Source organism: Nicotiana tabacum, chromosome 17 (assembly GCF_000715075.1).
Source record: "Nicotiana tabacum cultivar K326 chromosome 17, ASM71507v2, whole genome shotgun sequence".
NCBI classification, from domain to species: Eukaryota; Viridiplantae; Streptophyta; class Magnoliopsida; order Solanales; family Solanaceae; genus Nicotiana; species Nicotiana tabacum.
Window position 1 is genome coordinate 40,356,867 of NC_134096.1, and position 18,761 is coordinate 40,375,627.

The following is an 18,761-nucleotide window of genomic DNA, read 5'->3' on the forward strand; positions in this document are numbered from 1 at the left end:
ATACCTAAATGAGGTGAACCCACGAAAATATTCCTAATTATGATTCAATTTTGTTATGTTTCTAAATAGATTAGGCCTGCTAGGATTTTCGGAACATTGTAGTAATTTAAGGAAAGCTCAAAGCAAGGTATGTTGGCTAAACTCTTCTCTTAGAATTAAATCCCACGGTATTCGTGTATTTTATGTAAGTCCCGAGTTGTTCATTATAAAATTGGCTATTCCGAATAAGCTTGTGTTGAAAGATATATGTTCAATATATATCCCAAATGCTTTTATCATGTTATGTTATCATTTGAGAATGTGTTCAAAGTATGGGTTGTGCATTAAAAATGTTTCGACTTCAAATCAAGTTCAAACGAAGGCTATTATGCCAAATTTTGTGAAAAACAATATATATGTGCCTATGACTCTTAATTGCTCACATGTGTATTAAAACCCTTGATTTGAAATGCCTTGTGGTTATTGATGATGATGATGTTTGAAAGTGAAAAAGGTGAGCATGAAATACTAAATATGGCCGACGTGCCAAGAATGATTTTATAATTGTGGCCACTAGTGCCAATAAAATAAAAAGACGTGAAAGAAGTATGAAACGATATGATTGGTAGAAAAGGATGATGTCAATCCACACATAATTGTGGTGAGACGGCCTAGCCGATTGGGTCGTGATCGGACGCCGTGCCGCACAGATGGTGGTGATTATGCTAGAAATTATAATTAAAATTGTGAATGTGGTTGATGTATTGGATAAGGCGGCCTAGCCGATCGGTCGTGATCAGACTCCCTGCTAAAAGTATGGTGGTATTGTGAATGGTGGCATATTGGTACTAAAGATCTCCCAACTTAAGATATGGAAATTTATTTGAACACTGCCTTGGTCCTAACTTGAGGTTTGATGTTGTTTGAGGCTTCCAATGATATTATAATTGTTCTTGCTTGTATTATTAATCGTTCTATTGAGAGGGTATTTTTTCATTCATACTAGTACTATTCCATATGTACTAACATCCCTTTTGCCGGGGGCGCTGCATCTTCAATGTATGCAGGTGGTTCCACATCAGGAGACATTGATCAGTGATAGCGGTACACCCTCCTCCCAGCTGACTTGGTGAGCCCCACTTCATTTTGGGGTCATGTATCATTTGTTCCTTGTGTATTGTGTATGAGGTATCACCGGGGCCTTGTTGCCGGCACTATCATTGTACTCTTTTGTATCTATTAAAGGCTCCGTAGACATAGTGTGGGTTGTATATTAGTGTTAGGGAAGTAACACAAGTTATGTTGTGTTTGAATTACTTCTTCCACTTCAGACCATGAAAATGTGTGTAATTTAAGACGTTAAAATAAAGTAACTAATGGTAATGAATTGGTATTGTATACATGATCTCCTTATTGTCTAATTAACGAAAATATGTATTCTCTTTATTCATAAGTGAGTTAGGGTAGAAAGTATCTAACAGGCTCCGCTCCCCGAGTCCGGGGCGTGACACTATTGCAACACAGTCTTCAGTTCATGCACCTCAAATTCCCCCGACAGTTGAGGAGACACTAAAGAAGCTCCTAGAGAACCAGAACACCATCATGTCTACCCTGGTACAACATGGGTCAGTGATCGAAGAGCTGGCCAAAAATCAAAAAAATGAGAAAGTCCCAGGCCAGCAAGAAATCAGTGGACAAGCTCCGGAGACAGGTTACAAAGCTTGCTGCAGCCGAAGATATTCCGTTTGACATGTTGATTGACCCACACCTTTCAGGCCCAGGTCCTGCAGCACCAGCAATACCGGTGGCCCCAACTGGCCAGTCTGAGGAGCCAGACTCTGCTTTCGACACTGCCGAGGCAATACGTCAGATGTTCACCAACCCAGTCACACTTAGAGCTGAGGATGATGAGATCCAGTTAGATGAGACTGAGGGCGGTGACATTGCTAAGGACACAGAAATGTCCAAGGAGCCATAGGGAGTCTTTTTCACTCTTTCCCTTACTTTACTATTATTTTGTTAAGCATTAGGGACAATGCTTATTTTTATTTGGGGGGGGGGGAGGGAGGGAGGGGGTGGAGTTGGAGTTTATTTGATCTTATTTGATGATTTTGAGACATTTGGCTTGTAATAACTTGATACTATTTCTTCTTCTTCTCTCATTATGGATATATCTTCTCTTTCTCCCTCATTATGTATATTCGTTATGCTTTCGATAGTTTTCGCTTTGTAGATTCTTTATGCTTGTTTTCTTATTAGTTAGTGTTTAATTTAGTAGCTTATTTTTGATTTAGTAGCTTTTTTTTTTTATGTTTCAGTAGATAATAAGCCTTTGGTTTTCTTAATGTCACGGTTCTTTCCAAAGGTAGCTATTGTATGAATCGGGTGACTCATCCCAACGATGGATGGTGTCACAACCTTATTAAGGGAATGAGTCTGTTTTGTGTTTAGGTAATAATAGTAGTAATAAATAAAAAGACCTAATTGAGTCATGCTCGAAGAGTCAACTGTGCTTCATTTGGTACAAATACGGTTAATTACGTGCTTATGGTTAAAAACAAGGTTTTTGAAAGAAATAGCTCTAGTTAGTGACTTTGTAACTCTTGTGTTGACTTTGACAACCATCGGGTGGTTTAATTGAACCGTGGTGATTTTTAAACTTGAATGTGGTCGTTGTGGGCCCTCAACTCTGTCCTCTTTATCAATTCAGTTGCGTGAGAGGTGCTTTTCTTTGTTGTTAGTCCAAGTACCCATATGAAAGGTCTAGAATTTGCCCCGAATGCATTTCAAGATGAAATCCTAAGTTTTGCTTGGCTTGAGAAGTGATTGTAGGTTTTTCTTGGCCCATTTGAATTTTCTATTGCCTACCAATGATGTCATCCCTAGTAAACCTCTTTGAGCCTTTAGCCGTTCTCATTTGAAAATCATGTTATAAGCCTTTAGCCATTCTATTGTGACCCTCTCTTGGCACCCGAGCTTTCCTTAACACTCATGTAAAACAAATGGCTAAAAATGTAAGTTTGGGGGAGAGACGAGGAAATTGAAAAAGGTATCAAGGCACAAAAAGAGAAAAAGAAATAATGAGAAGAAAAGGCAAAGAAAAGAAAAGAACAAAAAGAAAAATGCAATAAAATGAATAAGTAGAAGACTTGAAGGGATTCAAAGAAAGGCAATGACCCCAAACATGGAGAAATATGAATGTAATAATCAAGAAAGAGTGATGTTAAGTCTCTCTAGTCCACCAAGGAAAAGAAAGTGACTCAAGGAATTGGCAAAGTGTGAGCCGAGAAATGAATGATGGAGTGCTTAAGGAAGATGTAACCACTCAACCATATTGTATCCAACCCTAATCCAAAAATCTTCATTACATCCCGAAAGAAGTCCTACCTGATTTCAAGCCGAGTGAGCTTACATTAGTGGCGATCTACATGAGGGGCAAGGCTATGGTACTTGAAGCCGTACTTGTGACATTCTCTTGAGAGAGACGAGTGAACCTTTCATAAATATTTGGATTGAGTGCTAAGTTTCTTAAGTGAGCCAGGCAACCGGAAAGTAGAGGAGGAAGAGTTTGAAATCCACCATGACCTACATGATAGAGAAAGAGTCCTTGATGAGTAAAGTCAACTTTTGATGCTCAAATGTCACTCTAGAACTATATGTGCACAAATGTTTAACTTGTCGCCTTGTTGATGATACCTAAGTAGTGTGGGTAATTGTTGGTCCCAACTGATGTGTGGATGGCTCACCTTCGACTTGCTGAAATGACCTTTAACTTTTGGAGGTAGGAACTAATTTATTTGCTTGAGGACAAGCAAAGACATAATTTTGGGGGAGTTGATAAGTGGAGATTTTGACTGCTTATTAACGCCTTTTAGCTTTTGTTTTAGCCCAAAAGTATTGAATTGTGTTCACGAAACTAATGAAATTGTGCAAAATTGCAGGAATGCTGGAAGTTGGGCTCCCGAGATGAAATCCGACTCAAAGAGGAGTAGTCTAAGCACAAGGCAATAAAGGGGCACAGAAGCATAAAATGTGCAGTCCGCAGAAGAAATTGCGGACCGCAGAATTCCATCTGCGGCCGCAACCAAAGAGGAATTTTTTTAGAGATAATTGTACAAATTGCGGACCGTACATGAATTGTGCGGCCGCAAAAGATGGGCCAAAGGTCAAGATCAGAGAGATTTCAAAAAGACCAAGTCCAGAGCTTCAGTGAATTGCGGACAACACAAGATTTGTGCGGCCGTAGAAAATTGTCTTGCGGCCGCAATCCTACTATTGTGGATCGCAGAAAAGTGCATTGCGGCCGCAGAATCCCAGCTCGTGCCAGATGAAGAAGTCTGCGGACTGCACATGGAATTGTGCGGCCGCAGAACCTCTCGAGGGGCATTTTTGTCTGAGATTTTTAGACTTGTATAAATAGAAGAGTTTCACGAAATTAGGTCAAGTTTGAACATCAGCAATTACTGTAGCCATTTTTCTTTGCCATTGTAGGAAGTTTACTTAGCTTTGGTGTATTTTACAATAGATTTAATTATTTTAAGTTATCATTATGAGTTTAATTAGTCCTTCTTCTTCATTTTCTTCAAACCAAAGTATAAGTAGCTAGAATTTTACTAGGGTTGTGACCCAACCATAGTGTGTAAACCTTATGGGTATTTAATTTAGTGCTTGTTTATGATTGGGTGTTTATTATTTAGCTTAGTTCATGCTTTAATTTGAGGAATTAATGGTTGCAAATATTAGTTCATGCCTATTTGACTTAGTCTCTTCTTGAGAAGGAGAGACCTAGTCTAGGATAACTTGACTAACAAGAAATTGGGTTAATTGAGAGATTGATTTACCTAATTAAAGGGTTCAACCTAGAGATAGTAATAACCCGACTTGAGCTTTTATCAACTGTTTTGTGTGATACCCATTTGGTCTTGAGAAAGCTAAATTGGGCAAAATCACTCTCTGACCGAGAGGTATTGAGTGGGTAATTTAGAGTTGATAGCTATAATACACTCCAGTCAACAAAACAAGCATTAAAATCTTTTTCCCATTAGGTCAAACACCTAGGTAGTGGTCATAACTCTAGGCTTTTTATCAATTTGGAAAAACACCAAAAATAGTTATCTCTAGTTTTCTTTTGATATTTTGTAATCAATAGAGTAAAAATTAGAAATAGAAAACCAATCTTTTTGTGGAAGTGCAATATCGATAATTCAATCGTGCACATTGAAATATATACCTCCTAACTCCCATCTTAGATCCATGTGGATTCGATTCCGACTCTTAGTTGGGTTTCTATAATTGCAAATGACCGTTTCATACTTCTTTTGAGGTGTGCAATTGGACGCGATCAAATACCACCCCATGTCCACTTTGCAAATGCGAGGCTGGTACTTGCAATTGCGACATCAGAGCACCAGCACACGAGCAAATTCTAGTTTCAGTCCAAATAATTTTGAAACACGTCTGAAACTCATCTGAGGCCTCGGGGCTCCAAACCAAACGTTCACATAAGTCTAAAAATATCATATGAACTCGCTCGCGTGATCAAAATACAAAAATAACATCGAAAACTATGAATCAGACACCAAAATGCATGAATTTCAAAGTAAAGTTTAAGAACCTCTAGAATTGCAACCAAGCGTCTGAATCCTATCAAATCAACTCCAAAGGACACCAAATTTTGCAGACAAGTTTTAAATTGCATATTGGACCTATTCCAAGTCCTAAAACTAAATTTCGAACCCGATAGCCAAAATTCAACCTACGGTCAAACTTCTAAACCTCAAACTGCCAAATTTCAACAAATAACACAAATCAGCCTACGGACCCCTGAATTCGATTTCGGATATATTCCGAAGTCCAAAATCACGATACGAAGCTATCAGAGCCATTCAAATCTCGTTTCGGGGTCATTTTCCTAAAGTCAAAGTTTGGTTAGTATTTCTAACTTGGGCTTCTAAGCCAAGAACCAAAGGGTCCCAATCAACCCTAAACTTTTTCGAAATGAAACTAACCAACCCCGGTAGTCATAAAACCATAAATGCACATGTGTAAAGTATCAAAAAGGAAAAACAGGTCACAAATACATAAAACGACCGATCGGGTCATTACAATAAGTGCTTGTATATAATGTCCACTCTCAGCGTAATATATATATGTTGTAGGAGTAAGATCTTTACTCCTAAGAACAAAAAGAATGAAATAGCATGTTGATATTATCTTTAAAGAAGTGGACTTAGTGCTTGTGTATAATGGTATCTAAAATCCTACCAACAAAGCAATGATTGAGAAGTGTGGATACTTAATGATAAGAGTAATATTGTAAGAATATAAAAAATCTGTATATATTTGTTAAAATGGAGAAATGAAAGGGAAAGTTTATTTTTGATATACTAGATTAGTAAAGGAAAATAACATCAATAATTAAAAGAAATACAAATGGTAACTCAATCAGATAATTTTGTAATTTCTTCTATGAAATAATTTTCTTGATGAGAGTATAAAAAACATTTAAAATAGAGAGAAATTAATACCCCATTAATTAACTATACACAAAATTAGAAGGTGTAATGACACAATTTAAAAGGTTGTACTCCCTATGATCATTTTCAGTTGTCAAGGTTACTTAAAAATAATTGATCCAAAAATATTTGTCATTTTAAAAAATCAAGAAAGAATTAATTAGAGGGAGGGAATGTTTTTTCTTCATCTGGTAGTTCATTCATTACGAATAAAAAAATATTTGGTTGACTAGTGAGGTCTTTAAAATGTCATACAGAACGCCGTGACATGAACTTTGTCAATAGATTCATAACTTCCTATTGATCTTGATTAGTTCTAGCTTAATTTTTTTATTGAGAGTTATCTTTCTGGATCGAATCCATTTTTATACTATCTCCTGAAAAACATGCTTATCTGCATGTGCTTTTGGGGCCCACACTCAGATATTACTCGTTGCTTGTGATTGCAGTCATTCCCAGAAAAAGAATAATATGAATTTATTATAAAATAAAGACTGTAAAGTAAAGACAAGTATAGAGAGAAACTGATATATTATTCAAACTTCAAACTTATGTACATAATGAACTGAATTCTCCTCTATTTATAGAAGAAAGGAAGCTGCTGTGTAAGCTGCTACTGCAAGCTGCTGTGTAAGCTGCTTGTAAGCTGCTGTGTAAGCTGCTTGTAAGCTGCTGCTCTAAACTGTTGTGCCAGATATAGATAATCTTCTATCATGGGTAATATTTATCCATAGCGGAGTACCGAAAGGATAAGCTTCTTCAGGAGGCTTATTTCCAATAGAGTACTAAATAGATAAATATATTTATGGCGGAGTCTCATATGGATAAACTTCTTCAGGAAGCTTATTTACAACGGAGTACTAAATGAACATCCATAATATAATATATTCATAACACTCCCCCTTGGATGTTCATTAAAAGATAATGTGCCTCGTTAAAACCTTACTAGAAAAAACCCAGTGGAAAAAAATCCTAGTGAAGGAAAAAGAGTACACATATTTAGTAATACGCATTGCTAACTGCCTCATTAAAAATCTTATAAGGAAAACCGTGTGGGAAAAAATCTTAATAAGGAAAAAAGAGTACATCGCGTATTTTACTCCCCCTGATGAAAACCTTGTTTCAAATATTTAAGTCTCCGCATTCCAATCTTGTATACCATCTTCTCAAAAGTTGAAGTTGGTAAAGATTTGGTGAATAAATCTGCCGGATTGTCACTTGAACGGATTTGTTGCACATCAATGTTACCATTTTTCTGAAGATCGTGTGTGTAGAATAATTTTGGTGAAATGTGCTTCATTCTATCTCCTTTTATAAATCCTCCCTTCAATTGAGTTATGCATGCAACATTGTCTTCGTATAAAATTGTGGATCTTTTATCACACTCCAAACCACATTTTTCTTGAATAAAATGAATCATTGATCTCAACCATACGCATTCCCTACTTGCTTCATGAATAGCTATTATCTCAGCATGATTTGAAGAAGTAGCAATAATTGACTGCTTTGTGGAGCGCCATGATATGACAGTACCTCCACATGTAAACACGTACCCGGTTTGAGATCGAGCTTTATGGGGATCAGATAAATAACCTGCATCTGCATAACCAACAAGATCTGCACTATCTTTGTTAGCATAAAACAAACCAATATCAAGAGTTCCCTTTAAATATCGCAATATATGCTTAATTCCGTTCCAATGTCTCCGTGTAGGAGAAGAGCTATATCTTTCTAGTAAATTAACAGAAAATGCTATGTCAGGTCTTGTAGCATTAGCAAGATACATAAGTGCACAAATTGCACTGAGATAGGGTGTTTCAGGACCCAGGAGTTCCTCATCCTCTTCTGGAGGTCGGAACGGGTCCTTATTCACTTCAAGTGATCGAACAACCATTGGTGTACTCAATGGGTGTGCTTTGTCCATGTAAAAGCATTTTAAGACCCTTTCTGTATAGGCAGATTGATGGATAAAGATCCCGTCTGCTAAATGTTCAATTTGCAGACCAAGACAAAGTTTTGTCTTCCCAAGATCTTTCATCTCAAATTCTTTCTTAAGATATTCAATTGCCTTTTGGAGCTCTTCTGAAGTTCCAACAAGATTTATGTCATCAACATAAACAGCAAGTATAACAAATTCTGAAGCCATTTTCTTTATAAAAATACATGGACAAATAACATCATTTATGTAACCCTCTTTCAGCAAATATTCACTGAGGCGATTATACCACATGCGCCCAGATTGCTTTAAACCGTACAAAGATCTTTGTAATATGATTGAGTACATTTCCCGAGATTTTGAATATGCTTCGGACATTTTAAATCCTTTAGGGATTTTTATGTAAATTTCATTATCAAGTGACCCGTACAGATAAGCTGTAACCACATCCATTAGATGTATTTCAAGCCTTTCACGTAAGGCTAAACTGATGAGATATCGAAATGTTATGGCATCCATAACGGGTGAATATGTTTCTTCATAATCGACTCCAGGTCGTTGTGAGAATCCTTGTGCGACAAGGCGAGCCTTGTATCTTTCAACTTCATTTTGCTCATTCCTTTTTCGCACAAAAACCCATTTATGACCAACTGGTTTTATACCAGCAGGTGTTTGGACTACTGGTCCAAAGACCTCTCTTTTAGCAAGTGCGTTCAATTCTGATTGAATTGCCCCTTGCCATTTTGGCCAATCAGATCTTTGTTGACATTCTTCGACAGATCGGGGTTCAAAATCCTCACTATCTTGCATAATGTTAAGTGCAACATTATATGCAAAAATATTATCCACCACTATTTCAGATCGATTTAAATTAATCCCATCTCCAGTAGAACTTATTAAAAGTTCTTCGCTCACTTGAGTCTCGGGTTTATTGATTTCTTCAGGAATCTCATAACTAATCAGATCTTGGATCTCTTCAGGAGATCCCTTCATAATATCATTTTGATCATTTGTCGATTTTCTTTTTCTAGGATTTCGATCCTTAGAACCCATAAGCCTACCACGCTTCAGGCGTGCTTTAGGTTCACTAGCTCTCATATTAATAGATGGTCCTGCTGGGACATCAATTCGAATAGGCACATTCTCTGCAGTGATATGTGACTTAGTTATCCTTTTCAAATCAGTAAATGCGTCTGGCATTTGATTTGCTATATTCTGTAAATGGATGATCTTCTGGACCTCCTGATTACATATAGGGGTACGTGGATCAAAGTGAGATAATGATGAAACTTTTCACACAATTTCTCTTTTGATTTTCTTTTTTCTCTCCCCCTAATTGTGGGAAATTTGTTTCATCAAATCGACAATCTGCAAATCGAGCAGTAAATAAATCTCCCGTCAATGGTTCAAGATAGCGAATAATAGAGGGTGATTCAAACCCAATATATATTCCTAACCTTCTTTGGGGGCCCATCTTACTGCGCTGCGGTGGTGCTACTGGCACATATACAGCACATCCAAAAATTCGTAGATGGGCAATATTTGGTTCATGACCAAAAACTAATTGTGACGGAGAATATTTATTATAATGTGTTGGTCTGAGACAGATAAGTGATGCTGCGTGCAAGATAGCATGGCCCCAAACAGTAGTGGGCAATTTTGTTTTCATAAGTAGTGGTCTTGCTATCAATTGCAGTTGTTTAATAAATGACTCTGCAAGGCCATTTTGAGTATGAACATAAACTACCGAATGTTCAACTTTTATTCCAACTGATAGACAGTAATCATCAAAAGCTTAAGATGAGAATTCTCCAGCATTATCAAGACGAATAGCCTTTATAGGATAATCTGAAAATTGTGCCCTTAATCGAATTATTTGGGCTAATAACTTTGCAAACGCCAGGTTGCGAGATGATAATAGGCACACATGAAACCATCTTGAAGATGCATCTATTAGGACCATAAAATATCTAAACAACCCACTTGGTGGGTGAATAGGTCCACATATATCCCCATGTATACGTTCTAAGAAGGTAGGGGACTCAATGCCAACCTTCATTGGTGATGGTCTAGTGATCATTTTGCCTTGATAACAAGCATCACAAGAAAATTCATTATTTGTAAGAATCTTCAGGTTCTTTAATGGATGCCCACTCGAATTTTCAGTAATTCGTCTCATCATTATTGATCCAGGATGGCCCAAACGGCCATGCCAAAGCACAAAAGTATTTGAATCAGTAAACTTCTGGTTTACGATAGAGTGTGATTCAACTGTACTAATCTTTGAATAATATAAGCCAGAAGATAAAGTTGGTAACTTTTCTACAATGCATTTCTGGCCAGAAATATTCTTTGTAATACAAAGATATTCCACATTCATTTCATCTATTGTCTCAACATGATACCCATTTCGGCGGATATCTATAAAACTCAACAAGTTTCTTCGGGACTTGGAGGAGTACAATGCATTGTCGATAATAAGTTTTGTTCCCTTAGACAGAAATACAATAGCTCTTCCGGAGCCTTCAATCAAACTTATATTACCAGAAATTGTAGAAACATTTGCTTTTTCCTTATGCAAATAAGAAAAGTATTTCTGATCTTTGAATATGGCATGAGTTGTTTCACTATCAACTACACAAATATCTTCATGATTGGTCTTTGATCCAAACATAATTTGATGATTATCCATATTCTTCAAAATGACATAAACAAAATAAATATAATAGTAAACATTATTATCAAAACATAACTTTTATTTATGTACAACAATTACATAACCATACTATCTACTACAAATAACAAAAATTAAAATATTTACATCTCTACAGATTCACTACCGATCACATGACTTGTTTCTCCTCCTGGGAGTGCAAAGTAATCAGCTACATCCAAATGCATGAAGTCTAAATTATCTTCAGAAATAAAATTTGCTTCAGCATTTTTCTCTGTCTTCTTCAGGGAAGCTTGATATAGCTCAACCAGGTGCTTTGGCGTACGACATGTACGTGACCAGTGCCCTTTTCCTCCACATCTATAGCATGCATTTTCTGGCTTTGCTTCTTGCACCGCTTCATGCTTTTGCTCCTTCCTTTTCCACTGCTGGTGGTGAGGAGGGTTCCTTGGTGCATTATTATTACCATGATTAGAGTTTCCTCCCCGACCACGGCCATGACCACGACTGGGTCCATGTCCTCTTCCACGCTTAGCTTGTGGAAGTTCGTCACATTCACTTCAGGGAATGGACAAGAACCAGTAGGTCGGCTTTCATGGTTTTTCATTAATAGCCCATTATGTTGCTCGGCTACAAGAAGATGTGAGATAAGTTCAGAATACTTTTTAAATCTCATCTCTCGATATTGCTGCTGCAGGAGCATATTCGAGGCATGAAAAGTGGTGAAAGTTTTCTCCAACATATCATGATCAGTAATATTATCACCATATAGTTTCAATTGGGAAATAATTCTGAACATAGCAGAATTATACTCACTGATAGATTTAAAATCTTGTAGCCTTAGATGAGTCCAATCATAACGTGCCTGTGGAAGAATGACCATCTTCAGGTGGTCATATCTATCTTTCAAATTACTCCATAGCATGACTGGATCTTTAACAGTAAGATATTCCATTTTCAGGCCCTCATCAAGGTGATGGCGTAGGAATATCATTGCTTTGGCACGGTCTTGGTTTGATGCCTGATTTTTATCTTTGATGGTGTCTGCCAGACCCATCGCATCAAGATGAATTTCGGCATCAAGCACCCAAGACATGTAGCTTTTGCCCGATATATCCAGGGCTACAAACTCAAGTTTAGAAAGATTTGACATTATTTAGAAAAAGAAAGTTCGTACCTCTGATACTTTCAAAGTATTTGCTCGAGATGGCAGAGTCTCGTGCTGATAACGTGTTATAAAATAAAGAGTGTAAAGTAAAGACAAGTATAGAGAGAAACTGATATATTATTCAACTTCAAACTTATGTACATAATGAACTGAATTCTCCTCTATTTATAGAAGAAAGGAAGCTGCTGTGTAAGCTGCTACTGCAAGCTGCTGTGTAAGCTGCTACTGCAAGCTGCTGTGTAAGCTGCTACTGCAAGCTGCTGTGTAACATAATGAACTGAATTCTCCTCTATTTATAGAAGAAAGGAAGCTGCTGTGTAAGCTGCTGCTCTAAACTGTTGTGCCAGATATAGATAATCTTCTATCATGGGTAATATTTATCCATAGCGGAGTACCGAAAGGATAAGCTTCTTCAGGAGGCTTATTTCCAATAGAGTACTAAATAGATAAATATATTTATGGCGGAGTCTCATATGGATAAACTTCTTCAGGAAGCTTATTTACAACGGAGTACTAAATGAGCATCCATAATATAATATATTCATAACATAATTCAGTTTTTTTTTTAATTTTTACCGTTATTCTAATAAATGGGCAGAGACTTAATGTAGTATAAACAAGAATGATAATCAGTCGACATCAAAGACTAAATAAGAATAACTTAATAAATTATCATTTTGATGAGTGTTAATGACTAAACCCCCTTAAACAATCCCCTTTTTTTGAGTTTCATAGTTAAATTTCTCATGTTTCGTTACACTCTATACTATAATTTTCCATGGCTAAAATACCCTAACCCAATATTATATGGTGCCTGAGGCGTACTCTACAAAAATACAAAAACTCTAAGTGGCAGGACATGTGCCAATTAATTTTTTCACATGTCATTAAATCTAAATAAAAAATAAGTTTAAACTTCAATTTCAATATCATTTTGAACTATAAATCAAGGTAAAAAAGAGAAGTGACGGATATCTTTTTACCAATTCGGTGAGAACCATTGCTGCTAATCCTCAACAAACATTGTAGTTCATCCTTCAGAAGATGTGAGTTTTAAAAATACTAAAGGAAATTAAGGAAAAGGTATTCAATAAGGTGTCTTGATAAAATTAGGGTTTTATGAAAGAAGAAAAAGAAAAGAGAACAAAGAGATAAAAAAAAGGTTTCGGATAACTACACTGAAGAGCTGTTCAGAAATGAAAAGTATAGACACAAAAAGGATGAAGAGAAGCTTAATTTACGCTATAGAAAAAAAAGAAATGAATAGAAGAAAAAAGAAACAACAAAAAAATAAGAAAATTTTATTTTATTTACCTCCTGAATTTGCCGTTATAAAAAGACATGTGGATGGCTAATTAAAGTTTTCACACGCCTCTGAGCTCCCGTTTGGACATAGATTTTTATTTTTGTTATTCTTTTCTAAAAAAATCTGAAAATATTATTTGTTCATAGAATTTGATCAATTTTGAAAGAATTTGAAAAAATAAATTCAAGTCTCGAAAACTCAAATCATTTTTGGGTGAAAGCATTATAGCCTAATTATCATACATAACTATTATTTGCCTGATTACCATTTGTAGATACCGTTCAATTGTTACCAGCTTATCACTTGTATTCAGATGCGCAACGAATACAACATGTGTCAACTGTATTCTGTCACGGCCCAATTCTCACTATAGGCCGTGATGGCGCCCAGCGTCGCCGTTAGGCAAGTCAGTGATGAATTAATCCAATTAATTATTCATTTTATTATTTTTACAATTTTTGTTTTATTAATTAAGGATATTAATGCGTAGAAAATCGTGGATATATAAAATATTAATAAGCATTAAAAGGAAATGGTGACAACATTAAGCAAAGCATAACATCTACTAAAATTTTTCAAAACTCGGTGTCACAAGTGCACGAGCAATCTGGTAGAATATACAAACCACTACAGCTACTGTCTGAAAAGAAATAGACAAAAAAGAAATATAACAGAAAGGAGACTCTGAGTGCTATAGATCGGCATGATAAATAGCTCACTACTAGATCTCCGGATAACGGGGATGCACACCCGAATGGCCACCAGATGTACCTGCCTCAGTACATACACAATTAGTGTAGAAGTGTAGCATGAGTACGTAAATCAACGCGGACCTAGTAAGTATCTAGTCTAACCTCAAAGTAGTAGTAACAAGGGGTCAACATCAACACATATTAGTGATCAATAAATAAAGTACAAGAGTTATAATTAGGCATGAAATATAATAGTAACAATAGAATAAGAAACGGTAAATAACATGATCTTTTAACACAATGATAGTTTAAAATCCCCAAATATCATGGGCTATCTCAACAAATAAGAACCATCAAGTAAATATCAAATCTCAAGTCAAGAATGAAATATCATGTATATTCGGACTCCTAGCGATATTACGCACGAGTTATACCGAAGTCGTACAGCCCGATCCATAATAATCGTGTACATACACTATCGAGGTCGTACAACCCGATCCATAGATGCATATCAAATATATTGCCGAGGCGTACTGCCCGATCCACATGAATAGAGAATTTTTTTGATCTACGGGTGATACAATTACAACACAAGGATGTGCACATAAAGAAAGCATAACTTTTACCAACAATCAAGTATTCCGCCAAAACTCAAGGTAATTAAACTAGGCCTAACATAATCCCTAATAAAATTTCAATTATAAATTTAAGTAATTAAACCAACAAGTTGAGTTCAAATAGTACAAATATTGCATGATAAAGTCCTAAGTCTATCCGAACATAAACATGCTTTTAGCTACGTACGGACTCTCATCACTTCGTGCGTGCGTAACACCCATATCAAGTAGCAAATAACAACTTAAGCACCTACAGGATAATTCCCTCTTACAAGATTAGGCAAGAGACTTACCTCGCTTCCCAGTTCACTACACGGCTCTCCAACCTCCCTAATTGCCTCAAATTGATGCCGAGCAATGTGAAACTTAGCCAAAGGTTGTACAAACTAATCAATATATGCCCAAAGTTCATAATTTAACTATTAAAGTAATTTCTCAACCCAATTTGGAAATTTCATAAAAGTCACTCTAGGGCCCACGTGCCCGGGTTCCAAAAAGTTTCGTAGATAAATATTACCCATGACCTTACGAACTCAAATAAATAATTTCAACCCAATTATAACATCAATTTCATGGCCAAATCCATTTTTACCAAACCCTAGGTTTTCTATCAAAGTCCTATAATTTCCACAGTTTTTATGTAAATATCTACCCATAAATCATGTATTAAACTAACATTATGTATAAATTACTCACCTTAAGATGCTAGGTGAAAATCCCTCTCCAAGGAGCTCTAAAATCGGCCAAGAGATGTGAGAAATGAAGAAAATGAGCCTATGTACCGTGTCTTAAAATATTTCTGCCTAGTGATCCTTCTTCGCGATCGCGGAAGTCCACTCGCGATCGCGAAGGAAACACCTTCCAACACCCAAAAAAAGCCTCTTCGCGAATATGACCAGGCCTTCGCGATCACGAAGGTCAACCTGACCAACCCTTCACGAATGCGGACAGCCCTTCACGAACGCGAAGACCAACGGCCTAGCCTCCCAGGCCCAACCCCCCTTATACGCGAAAGCAAGTATGATGTCGCGAAAGCGTAGAACACTAGCCCTTAAGATCTGTGATCGCAAGCCTGCTCCTCCAGCCCAATTCCGTCAACGCGAATGCGAGGCTTCCTCCGTGTTCTCGAAGAAGGAAACCAGTAGCAGAAATTCAACAATTTTGGACTTAACTCCGGGTGGTCCAAAATACACACGAGCCACCCGGGATCCCTTCCAAATGTACCAACAAGTTCATAAACATAATCCGAACATGCTTGAAGCGTCATAACACTTAAAACAATATCGAAACTAAGAATCACACATGAAAACCAAATTAACCAACCTTTGACCTTCAAACATCTTCAACTAGCTTCGAATATGACGAATCATACTTAGACAACTCAGAATAACACCAAATTTTATGCACAGTTCACAAATCACCATACGAACCTATTCCTAGGCTCGGAATCTTAAACGGACATCGATAACACCAAAGTCTACTTCAACACAAATTTAAGAAACTTTAAAACCTTCAAGGCGCCAATATTTAACAATAAGCGCTGAAACGCTCCCGGATCACCTGAATCTCGATACGAACACATGCTCGAGTCCAGAATTATCATACGAACCTGTTGAAACCTTCAAATCTCGGTTCTGAGGTTGTTTACTCAAAGTGTTGACTAAAGTCAAACTTGGCCACCTTATGCCACTATTATGGAACTAAGTGTTTCGAATTCAACCCGAACCCTTTCAAAACCAAACCAATCATCCCCGCAAGTCATAAAACAGTAAAAGTACATATGAGGAGTATTAAAAAGTGGAATGGGGATCTATAAAGCAAAACGACTTGTTAGATAGTTACATTCTCCACCTCTTAAACAAATATTCGTCCTCGAACGGGTCTAGAATCATACCTGGAGTGTCGTATAAGTGTGGATATCTGCTCTGCATGTCCTACGGAGTCTCCCAAGTCGCCTCATCGACTGATTAACCCTCCACTGGACATTTAGCGCTGAAATCTTCATAGACCTCAATTGGCGGGCCTGCTTGTCAACAATAGCAACTGGCTCCTCCTCATAACCCAAACTCTCATCTAGCTAAAATGAGCTATAATCTAACACATGGGACCTGTCGACATGGTACCTCCGGAGCATAGACATGTGGAAAATTGGATGAACTCCCCATAGGCTGGGAGGCAAAGCAAGCCTATATGCAACCTCTCCAACTCTCTCCAATACCTCGAATGGACCGATGGACCTCGGACTCAGCTTGCCCCTCTTTCCAAACCTCATGATACCCTTCATAGACGAGACTTTCAAGAGAACCTTCTCGCATACCATAAATGATAAATCACGTGTTTTCTGATCCGTATAACTCTCCTGCTTGGAATGAGCTGTGCGAAGTCACTCCTGTATCAACTTTACCTTATCCAAGGCATCCTTTACCAAATCAATACCATATAACCTAGCCTCATCGGGCTCATACCAACCGATGGGGGAACGACATCGCCAACCGTACAAGGCCTCAAATGAAGACATCTCGATGTTGGACTGATAACTGTTGTTACAAGCAAACTCAGCCAAAATTAAGAATCCACCCCACTGCCCTCCAAAGTTAATCACGTATGCTCTAAGCATATCCTCTAGAATCTGAATTGTCCGCGCCGACTACCCGTCGGTCTGCGGATGAAAGGTTGTGCTGAGCTCTACCCGGGAACCCAACTCACTCTGTACTGCTCTCCAAAAGTGGGAAGTGAACTGAGGGACTATATCTGAAATGATGAAAATAGGCACACCATACCAACGGACAACAACAACAACAACATACCCAGTAATATCCCACACCGTAGGGTCTGGGGAGGGTAGTGTGTACGCATACCTTACCCCTACCTTGTGAGGATAGAGAGGTTGTTTCTAATAGACCCTCGACTTAGGAAAGCATAAGCACCACATTAATGAAAATATAGACAAGAAGGGACAGTACCAAGCAGCCATATAAAAGCATAATAAAAACAACCAGATAGTAAGGTGATGAACAATGAAAGAAATAACGGTTAGTCATAAAAACCTACTACCAACAGAAAGCGAGACTGCGTGTCAATACTCCTGTTATGAACACTCTAGACTACCTACTCTACTACCCTAATCCTCGACCTTCATACCTTCCTATCAAGGGTCATGTCCTCGGTCAGCTGAAGCTGCACTATGTCTTGCCTAATCACCTCTCCCCACCTCTTCTTTGGCCTACCTCTACCTCTCCCTCTCCGTAGGCCCTCCAATGTCAACCTCTCACACCTCCTCACCGGGGCATCTGTGCTCCTCCTCCTCACATAACCAAACCACCTAAGTCGCGTTTCCCACATCTTTTCCTCAATAGGGTCCACACCCACCTTGTCACGAATAACCTCATTTCTGATCATATCTAACCGGTGTGCCCGCACATCCATCTCAACATCCTCATCTCTACTACCTTCATTTTCTGGACATGAGCAATCTTGACTGGCCAACACTCAGCCCCATACAACATCGTTGGTCTGACTACCGCTCTATAGAACTTAACCTTAAGTTTCGATGGTACCTTATTATCACACAAAATAGCGGAAGCAAGTCTCCATTTCATCCATCCTGCCCTAATACGATGTGTGACATCTTCATCAATCTCCCCATCCCCCTGAATAATAGACCCAAGGTACTTAAAACTCTCTCTCCTAGGGATGACCTGCGAGTCCAGCCTTACCTTCAATTCCCCTCCTTAAGTCTCGCCACTGAACTTACACTCCAAGTATTCTGTCTTGGTCTTGCTCAACTTGAAACCTTTAGATTCCAGGGTCTGCCTCCATACCTCTAATTGCACGCTCACACCATCTCGCGTCTCTTCAATCAATACAATATCAT